Source organism: Felis catus, chromosome C1, assembly GCF_018350175.1.
Source record: "Felis catus isolate Fca126 chromosome C1, F.catus_Fca126_mat1.0, whole genome shotgun sequence".
Classification (NCBI taxonomy): Eukaryota; Metazoa; Chordata; class Mammalia; order Carnivora; family Felidae; genus Felis; species Felis catus.
The window spans coordinates 22,242,458-22,253,029 of record NC_058375.1 but is presented as its reverse complement, the minus strand read 5'-3'; the positions used below and the strand labels follow the sequence as shown (position 1 = coordinate 22,253,029).

The 10,572-nt window shown below is 58.8% G+C and overlaps 1 long non-coding RNA gene across 1 annotated transcript; it reads left to right on the top strand.

Annotated features, from left to right (window-relative positions):
* Window positions 1–368: 368 nt before the first annotated feature.
* Window positions 369–6,871, top strand: LOC123379539. Its single transcript, XR_006584103.1, has 3 exons — window positions 369–2,060; window positions 2,574–5,062; window positions 6,440–6,871. It is a non-coding gene; the product is annotated as an uncharacterized LOC123379539 (long non-coding RNA).
* Window positions 6,872–10,572: the final 3,701 nt, after the last annotated feature.

The following is a 10,572-nucleotide window of genomic DNA, read 5'->3' as shown; positions in this document are numbered from 1 at the left end:
TACACCTCCCCCACGCAACATCAGCAGAAAGGCTGTCCTCCACATCACAGGCATCACTGCTCCAGGACCTGCTGTGGCGCCCGCTGACGGCTGCCTCAAGCCATCGTGACTCCCTGCTTGGCAGCTTTACCACCCACCACCTCTCCTGCCCCTGCCCCCTGGAAACTCCAAGCAAAGCGGGTCTTCACTGGGCTCCCAATGCCCTCACCCACCCCCACCCTGCCAGGGCTTTGTTCCTGCGGTGTCCCCTCCCTCCTTGCCCTCCCCCTACTCGTCCTTCAAAACCCACAATTCTTCTCTTTGGTGAAGGCTTTTTTCCAGACAGAACTAATCACTCTCAGCTCTGCCCCAGAGCAGCTGGTAGAGAACATGTTCTGAGCCCGTAACACGTGCCAGGCTCTGTCCTCAACCGTTCCGTGGGCCACCTCACTTAGTCCTCACCACCGCCCTGCGAGGCAGAGACCGTTGTCACCTCTACTGTGCAGATGAGGAAACTGAGGCTCAGAGAGGTGATGTAACTTCCTGAGGCCACAGGGAACCCCTACCTTTCATGTTATGTCAATAAACATCTGTGCGATAGGCGGCTTGTGACATGGCCCCAACATATCCACCTTTGGCCTTCCCCAAACGCCTGGGCCTGCGATTCACAAGAAATTGCTCAGCCAAATTGAAACTTGACCCTCCTAACTCAGTCCCGTTCGGATCAGCGACAAGTGCCACCACTGACGCCTGGAGTCCCAGCTCCCCTGAAGCACAGATCCCCGTGTCCCTCCTGCACAGGGTCAGGGAAAGAGCAGGGACTCGGGTCAGCCGGGCCTGGGCTCACACCTGCCACCAATGAGTCGAGTGACCTGGGACAAGGCAGTTCATCCCTCGGGGCCCCAAACTCCGCACCTGGGGGACAGAGCGAGGGATGATGGAGTCCAGCATGTGCACGGCCCTGCACACAGTAGGTGCTCAGCAAATGTCAGCACCCCCCCCCCCCCCGCAAAGGCGGGCAAACTGTAAGCTGCATCCAGTCAGAGCTTTTGAGTGAATCCTCTATCCAGCAAGCAGCCTCACCCCTCCCTCCGAGCCCCCAGCCCGGCCTCCAGCCACCACTGCCCCCCTGCTCCCGGCATAATTTGTGCACGTTCTGTGGGGTCGCTCCATTATTACACAGAATGAATCTTTCAGGATGTTTAAATTCCGATCTTTTTTCCTAATTCACCCACTCCCGAAGAGAAATGGCCGCGTTTGGCAAAGGTCGCGCGTAAAACACAGAAGGGGGGACAGGAAGCGGAGGCGAGGACCGGATTAAGGAGCAGGTACCATCCATTAGGGGGATCACGGCGCTGTCCTCCCTGGGAGCACGTGCTCTTCCGGGGCCGCGAAGCCGAGCTGCAGCTCCGAGCAGGAGCGCTTCTTCCAGCAGTGACGTGAGTTCAGTGCATTGAGCACCCGCTTCAGGGTCCCCCCTCCCCGACACCCACACGTCAGCCCCGCACGAGAGCGTCCTCATCCCTGCTGCTGGGACACAGTCACTGGGAAGCGAGGGTCCCGCCCAAGTCTGCACGTGGCAGTGAGAGGTGGCACCAGGATCCAACCCAGGCTGCTGGCTCCCAGGCCCCTGCTCCCGTCCCCACTCCCCTGCTCCCTGGGAAAGCGGGGCAGGGGCGGGGGCGGGGACTCAGTTACAGCAGGAGAGGCGAGCAGAGGAATCAGCCCAATCCAGGCGGACACCCACCGGGGTTTGGGTTCGGCCTTGGCTCCAGAGGCCTTATGTACCGGCCGTAAAACAAAACCGAAACAAAACCCGTTGAGAAACGAGTGCGGCCAAGTGGGTGTTTGGAAGCGGGAGCCCCGGGAGCACAGTGACAGCAAGGGGTTCTGCAAGGAGCCACGTCGGTGCCCCCAGCAGCGCCCACCAGCCCGGGACCGGCCCCCCGACCCTCTTCTGCTGCTGCGTCCTGGCCAGGGGACGACTCAAGGGGACAGACTGAGTCCGTGTTCATCCCCCTCCGCACCTCCTTGCCTTCACCCGTGCTCTGTGCTCTGACGCCGTGAAACCAGCGCCCCGAGTAGGTGTCTAGACCGCCTGCCCCCTTCAGGGTGTCCCAGCTGAGGCTGAGTCCCCCCCCCCCCCCCGGGGCGGGGACACGTGAGAACGGACGGGAGGGTAGATCCGGGGCTGACCGAGCGAGTGCAGGGGTCCGGGATGGACGGTGGAGGGAGGGAGGCCACAGCAGCCAATGACCCGAGAAAGGATGACAGACCCAGAGGGCCTCCCGCGACCTCCTTCCGTCGCTGTGACCGCCCTGTGGGAGCTCCAAGTTCCACTTCACACCCCGCGGGAGGATGTGGGGCCCAGAGAGGTTGCGTAGTTTGCCCCATGTCACACAGCTTCTGCGACGGAACTGAGGCCCCGGCCCAGACACTGGGCCACCCCCCCTGCGCCTCAGGCTGCTTTCTAGAATCTGCCCTGGGCGGGTGCCTTGGCCCAGAGTCCTCAGGAGACTTGGCCTCCTCGATTCCCCAGCTGACATCTGACTTGATCCAATCCAGCTCTTTATGTCAGGATAAAACCTTTCCAGATCCTTCTGACTTGCTCCAATGTTCTGGTGCTGGACTTCATCCCCAGATGGTTCCGCGCGGCGAGGGCCGGGTGCCGGCTGCGAGCGGAGCCTGTCTTTTCTGGTGATTGTTCCTGACACGCTTTAGTTTGCCCGACTTCCCTGCCCCGCCTGGCCGATGGGGTCCCAGGCGGCCGGCAGCTGCCCTCTGTCCCCAGGCCGTGCCTGCAGCTTCACCCCACAGGAACCCCCCAACACCACAAGAACACCACGGGCCGCTCCCCGAATCCTCCTGACACGCTCACGGCTCCAGATTTTGCACAAGCTGCTTCCTTTACCGGGAGTCCTTTCCACGTCTTCTCCATCTGGAGAAATCCCGCGCATCCCCCAAGGCCAAAGCACTGAGGGAGGGAGGGAGGGAGGGACCTCACCCATTCGGCCCGCCGGCCACGCGCCCAGGGCCATGCGGTGGGAAGGGGGGCACTACTCACAGTGAGTCCCCCTGCAGCCCGGGCGCCAACCACAGAGTGCGCCTCACTAGCCCATTTTACAGACGGGGAAACACTGAGTTACTTATTCAACGTCCCCCAGTGGTCGGCAACTCGGACCAAGTCGGCCGACACACAGACCAGCCCTGTCCACGCACCCCTGGCTCTGGGAGCCATCCTGACCCCTGAGAGGGGGCTCCTCTCCTCCTTCTCTCCGGCACCGGGCATCATCGAGCGCTCGAATTCTCCTTCCATCTCCGTGGTTCTCAGGCTCTTTCCCTCCCTGCCTTGGTGAAATGAGGTGGGTTGAGCGTCCCCGTGGCCCGGTGCCAGGCTCCGCCCTGGAGGAAGACACCCCTCAGCCCGAGGGCCGATCCCATCCCTGTGGCCAGGAGAAACAGCTTGCGCGATGATGTCAGGTTCACCAGTTTCCATATTTAGCTCCTGGTTGGGGGCGGGATGGCAGGGAAGTGGGAGGCAAGAAGTGTGCAGGGTGGTGGGCGGGTCACGTGGGGGTACATTTAGGCTCAGTATCAGCAGAGGTGCTCAAAAATCTCCCGGCAGATTCCTCTGCCAGGTGGTGAGCTCCCCGTCCCTACAAGGGTTCAAGTTATTGCAGGGCAGTGAAGGGAGAGCGTCCCGTGTAAGGAAGGGGGGAGTTACACCAGCATGGCTCTCTGGGCTAAGATTCTGATCTCAGGCTGTCCGTTTCTACTCCACGTGTCCCCCAGTGGTCGGGGGAGGGGGGACGTTGGGGGAGGGGGGTTCCAGATCTTCTCCAGAGATTCCTTCATTCTCGGACCGTCAGGCCTGTGAGTCCACGGCTGATTCTGTGATTCTAGAATTCTAGGATTCTGTGAAAGGGACCAGATGCTCACATTCTGTGATTCAAAGGTTTTCTGAAAGCGCCTTGGAGTCTATGAAAGACGCTGTGATTCCCACTCCTGTGCGTCACAAGTGCCGTGAAAGGACTGGCGGATGTGAAAATGGAAGAAGGTTCCGTGACCCTCGCCCGCCCGCGTCCGCGTCTGCAGAGGGAGGACCCTGGGCCCCTGACCCGCAAGGTCCTCTCCGCGCTCAGTGTGGGTCTCCGGGGGCCCCTGACCCCACGCGCCCCGTCTCCTCACCTGACTCTCCGCCCCCCCCCAGGTCCCCTCATGCCGAGAGGGTACAATGGGTCCTGAAGCCCCAGGTGACAGAGCCGGTGGGGCCAACACCTGGGCGGACGTGCTCACAGACGCACACATCTCTGTTCTCGAGTCATTTTCCTGCTGGGTTGATTATGAGGCGCGTGGTGGGGACGCAGCCTTTGCTAAGTGGAATTTTCTGGTGCATCTCCTTCAGTACAAGCCGCTTGGGGATGGGAATCAGGAGCCTGCTTACGTTTCAGTCCTGTTTGTTTTTCCTGTCACCCTGCCCCACTGTGGAGGTCTCTCCCCGTTCACTGTTCATCTGGGGGGGCTCTCCGTGGGCTCTGAGCAGTGGCCGCCCTGAAGGTTCAGCTGGGTTTCTCGGGAAAGGAACAGGATCCAGGGAGGGAAGAAATGGAGACCAGGCAGGTGGGGCTGGAATCCTGGAGGAGGCCGGATAATGGTCCGTCCTCCAGGATGGCCCAGGGGCCCCTCCTCACCCACCAGGAAGCCTGGGGTCTCTGGGCACCTGCAGCAGAGGGACCCCAGAGCTCAGAGCCCAGTAGACTTGGCCGTGGGGTTTGGGACAGTCCCTTCCCTGAGTCCCAGGAGCCTCCCTGGAAATATCCTGAGCTGGTGGGGAGCCTCTGTAGCCCTGAGACACTGATTTGGTGGAGGCTACTCTCCATCTGGACATTCCCCACCCACCCCCCTTTATTGTGGAACCCCTCCTGGCCCTGCAGGGCCCTGCTCAGATGCCCCCTCCAGGCAGACTTCCCTACTCTTGCAGGGGACACCACAGCAGCCTTTGCTCCTCTCCATAGATGCCTTCACACTTCCTAGTGCTGTGTGCTCAACACCGGTTTCTCTGCTCCGCTGGAGCACCGTGAAGGTAGGACTTTGGTTGTTTTGTTCAGCACCGTCTGCACCATGGCATTTGTTGACATATAATAACTGGTCAACTGCCATTTGCTGGATGGATGGGTGGATGGATGGATGGACTGATGGATAGATGGATGGATGGATGGATGGATGGATGGATGGATGGACAGATGGATGGATGGGTGGATGGATGGACAGATGGACTGATGATGGATGGATGGATGGATGGATGGGCTGATGGATGGGCTGATGGATGGACAGATGGACAGATGGATGCACGGGTGGATGGATGGATGGACAGATGGATGGACGGATGGATGCACGGGTGGATGGATGGATGGATGGATGGATGGATGGACGGATGGATGGACAGACGGACGGATGGACTGATGGATGGACGGATGGACGGACAGATGGACGGATGGATGGACGGATGGATGGACAGACGGACAGACGGAGAGATGGACGGATGGATGGATGGACGGATGGATAGACGGATGGATGGATAGATGGATGGATGGACGGGTGGATGGATGGATGGATGGACAGATGGACCGATGGATGGACGGATGGGTGGATGGATGGATGGACGGATGGACGGGTGGATGGACGGATGGACAGACGGATGGACGCACGGGTGGATGGATGGACGGATGGATGGATGGATGGATGGATGGATGGATGGATGGACATACAAACAGATGGACTGATGGATGGATGGATGGACAGATGGACTGATGATGGATGGATGGATGGACAGATGGACTGATGAAGGATGGATGGATGGACTGATGAAGGATGGATGGACGGACAGACGGATGGATGGACGAGCGTGTCAGGTACAATACATGTCATACTCAGAGCTGATTCAGATTCAGATGGTTCTCCAGATTTTACCAAACTGTGTCTGCCTGACCAGTAGATCTCCCCCCCCCCAACCCTGTGAAGACAGAATCTCTCAGGAGATGAAGCCCTACTGCTCTGGGGTCTTGTACCTGCTTATTCTTGTTGTTCCTAACAACCCCACCCCTGTGAGGTAGGTCTCTTGGTGTCAGTCCACAACCAAGGACGTGGTGGCTCCAAGAGTCCATGTCGCCCCCCCCCGGCGGGTGGCCCGGCTGGACACACACTCAGACCTGCCTGAGGAGGGTGCCTCTGGTGGGGGCTGCTTGGGGGGGCGGGGGGGGCTATGTTCATTGGGTGACAAGCCCTCTTCCTTGATGAAAGCCATCGGTCCCACACCAAAATGAGCTCCTGGTGATAACAGGGCTGCTAATGCTAACAATAATAAAAGCACCCGCGGCCACTGCCATAGCAGGGCGCTGACCCCACGGCAGGCTCCGGGCCAGCACTCCACCTTTCTCACCTCATTTACCCCTCTCCACAGCCCCGAGAGCTGCGTGGCATCCCGCGTGACAGAGGAGGTGAGTGGGACACACAGGGGAGCAGTGGCCTGTCCTCGATCCCTTAGCCACAGACAAGGCCAAGGTGGACCTCCAGGGATCTCACATGTGGCTCACGGGCCTCCAGTGTCTCCAAAGCTCCAAAGTTTCTCTGGTTTCTCCATGCTTTGACCGACTCCACCGTCCACCTCCCTTCAGATTGACTCGAAATAGGCTCCCTTTTCAATTTGTCCTCCCCTAAGCAGTCTTCCCACATCCATGGTCTCAGTCAGCCTTGGTCAACTGCACTCTGGAAGCCAGATGATCCTCCTTCCTTTCTTTTTTGTTAAGAGAATGTGAGCCAGGGAGAGGGACAGAGAGGGAGGGAGAGAGAGAGAGAGAGAGAGAGAGAGAGAGAGAGAGAGAGAGAGAGAGGGAGAAAGGGAGAAAGAGAAAGAGAAAGAGAAAGAGAAAGAGAAAGAGAAAGAGAAAGAGAAAGAGAAAGAGAAAGAGAAAGAGGAGAAAGAGAAAGAGAGAAAGAAAAAAAATCTTGAGCAGTCTCCACAATCAGTGCAGAGTCCAATTCAGGGCTCAATCCCACAACCCTGGGATTGTGACCCAAGCCAAAATCAAGAGTTGGATGCTCACCCGACTGAGCCACCCAGGCGCCCCTCAGATGGTCCTCTGATTCCTCAGATTCCGACGTATCGTCAGAAGGTCAATGGTAGCATACTTGAGGACAGTACAGTAAGATGTGTTATAATTGTTCTGGTTTACTATCAGTTATCGTTGTTAATTTCTTCTTGTGCTTACTTTGTAAATGTACGTTTATCATAGGTGTGTACATATAGGAAAAAACATAGTATATGTGGGGTTCAGTACTATTCACGGTTTCGGGCGTCCCCTGGCCGTCTTGGAACATATCCCCACAGGAAAGGGAGGAGGGCTCTAACCATGAAACCAAAGGTCCAATGCACTAATTGCCTGTGGGTTTTTTTTCCCCTAATGCTCATTAAAATAAACACACGACTGGTAAATATAAAACGTTCTTCCGGGCACCGCTTGTCCTTGTCCTGTCTCTGACTCACCGGGAGCAGATGCCCCTCCCTGGGAGGCACCAGGAGGGGCAGGGAGGAGGTGGATCTGGGCGGGTGGATAGGGCGTGGCCTCCCCCAGCCCCGCCCAGGGCCGCCGAGGAGTTTCTCCTTCTGCCCGGGAGGCCCCGCCCCTGCCTGCTGCCCCGGCCTGGGCCTCGGCAAAGGGAGCCCCATGGCGGCTGGAGGGGGCTCGGCTGACCAGGGCCCCATGAGGAAGGGATCAAAAGGCTGCAAAGGCCCCAGTGGCCCCTGAGAATGGGATGCACTTGGGGGTGCTCACCACATGTCCCTCCTCTCTTCTAAAGAAAGCCCCAGGCACCCAAAAGCAGAATCCCCAGCTCTGCGCCACCCCAGGGAGAGAAGCCAGGAGGTGCCTTCTGTTCATGTGCAAAGGGTCCTGCCAAAAATGAAGACAGGAAACTGCAAAGGAAAATTTGGCAACCAAAAAAAGGAAACAGAACCTTCTAGAAAGGCAGTCGCATCCCCAGCCCAACAAGGCAACTGTGATGGGTTGAAGAACAGACAGACAAGCCTCCAGGCTGGAGTTGGGGCTGCACGAGTTGGGGAAGCGAAGGTGGGCCATCTGCCCCGGGCCCTACCCCAGAGGGGATGTGGTCAAGCCACAGGAAGTCCCGGTGCACAGCACCAGCAGCACCCGCGGAAAGAGAAGCACCAGGGCTCGTGTAGGGCCAGCAGGCCTGGGTTCAAGCCCCAGCTCTTCCTTCCACTGCAACTCCCTTCCTCCTCCCTGAGCCTCATTTTTCCCCACCTGTAAACTGGGAGAGACTAGAACCTATGTCCCCAAGTCATGGTGAAGAATAACAATGCTTAGCACACAGGAAGCACTCAATATGTGTCAGCGATCAGAAGTTTTATGTTATTGAATATTTTATTTACTATTGGTTCAGCTGATGGTCTGTGGGTAGCAGAGGGAGCCAGTGTGTTATGTGTGGCCCCAGATATTACGAATTGATTTATTCACCAAGCGTGTTTACTGAGCACCCGTTTTGAGCCAGACAGTGCTAGGTGCTGGGCATGGGTACAGAGCAGAGCTGGGAAGCAGAGTTGAGTTCAAACTGGGAAATAATTCACCTGCAGCCATACTCTCCCATGGGGCACCTTAGGGCAGATGATGGCACTGGAGGGTCAGGGACCTTCACACCAATGACGTGTCCACTGCGTGTCTAGCCCAGGCCGAGGCGCGTCCTGTGGCAGCCGGTCACGGAGCCATCCGTGGACACCTGGGGAGGCCGGAGGCCAACCCCCACCTCACAGACGGACAGGGAGCCTCGGAGAAGGGGAGGGGCTGCCCCAGCGTCCCCCGTGCTGGCGCTGGAGCTGGTCTCGCACCCAGGCCTGGGCAGAGGCAGGGAGGCCTCTCGGAACCTCCCGGGCTTGGCTTAAAATGCAGGTCCCAAGGCTCCCGCCCATTTGCAGACTTAGGATCCCTGCGCCCGGGTCCGGGAATCCCAGGGGGCTGGGGGACAGCAGAGCCCACGCTAGGGAGTCCCCAGAGAGGGAGCAGCTGGGCACCACCAGGGTCCTCTCCAACCTCGACCTTCCCGGAGTGTGAAATCCCACACCTGCATGGAGCCAGGTCCCAGGCCCAGCACCGACGACCGGCCACACGGGCTTCCGGGACAGTTGGCACTCTCCCACGTGCCACCCCCACGCTGCTCTCCCACCCCGTCTGGGGTGCTGGCGCATCCTTCCCACCACCTGCCTGCCTCCCCCGATGCTCTCTACACCATTCCCCTGCAGACCCCACGCTCCCCGGCTCTGTCACTGAGGAGGGCAGCCACCCGCACTTTACAGGAGGGGACAGACAGGAAGGAGCCACTTCAAGCCCTGCTAACCTGAGGGGACCAGGGGAGGGAACACGTTCCGACCTGTTGGGAGGTTTCCCACAAGGGAGGAGAGGACAGTTCTTGACCTAGAGGAGGTGCTGTCTCCTCCTCAAAGCCCTGGGGGGAGACTGGTGGCCGAGGGTCACCTGAGCCTAAACCCCGGCAAAGATGGGGTTTCTTTCCCGAGCCCCAGCGACACCTTGTCCTACCCTGGTGTCTCATTTCAGGCTGCACACCCCAGAGAGGTGGGAAACATTCTCCCCATTTCCTAGGTGAGCAAACTGACACCCAGAGGGGCAGTCAGGTGCCCCAAGTCACACAGCACATCAGGGAGGGTCCCGGGACTCACCCCCAGCTCCTTGGATTGTGGATTTCGTGTTCTGTTCATGGCACCTGTTTTGGGGGCCCCTCAGACACCTCTGCTTGGGTGTCTCATATCCTCCATCCCCCACCACGCGATAGATCTTTTTGGCTCCAAAGCACTTATATCCTGATTTGGGGACAAAAGACTCAGCCATTTGCAAAGAGGAACAAGAAGGAAGGGGACAGGAAGATGCCCCTCAGTGCTCCTGCTCAGCCCCCAGCCCACTCCCAGCAGTCAGGTCTGGGCCGTGCCCTTGACCGGCAAAGCCTCTGAGCATAGTGAGGCCAGGACAAGCAGACGGGCCGTCACACAGACATGCCAGAGTCAGGGACGCAGAGGGTGGCCCAGCGAGAGAAGGGAGGATGGTCTTTCCTGGGGAGACTGCAGACGCATTTGCCCCCATGAGAGGTCACTGCCTCCCTGCGAGGCTTTGGGAGGAAGGGCTGAAGGGGTCAAGTGACAGGGACAAAACCAGCTGTCTGACCAGGTCTGAGCCCTACTCCCGGTGCTGGACGTGGATGCCCCTTGTCCCCATACCACAGAGGTCCCTGCTGCCAGACCCCTCAATACCAGCCTCAAGTCAGCCATTCCAAGCCCACCCCAAAGCCTAAGACCACCCGTTCCAAAACCCCACCCCAAAGCCTAAGACGGCCTGCGCACTCATCGTGTCCTGTCTCTGGGGCCCATTTCACAGATAGGGAAACTGAGGCCCAGAATGAGCTGCAAGATGGCAGCAAAGAGGGAGTGGACACAGCAGGAAATCTGGAGATAACAGGCCCAGCTTCCGATGCCAGCTCCAGCTCAGATGCCTTGGCAAACCCCGCACATCT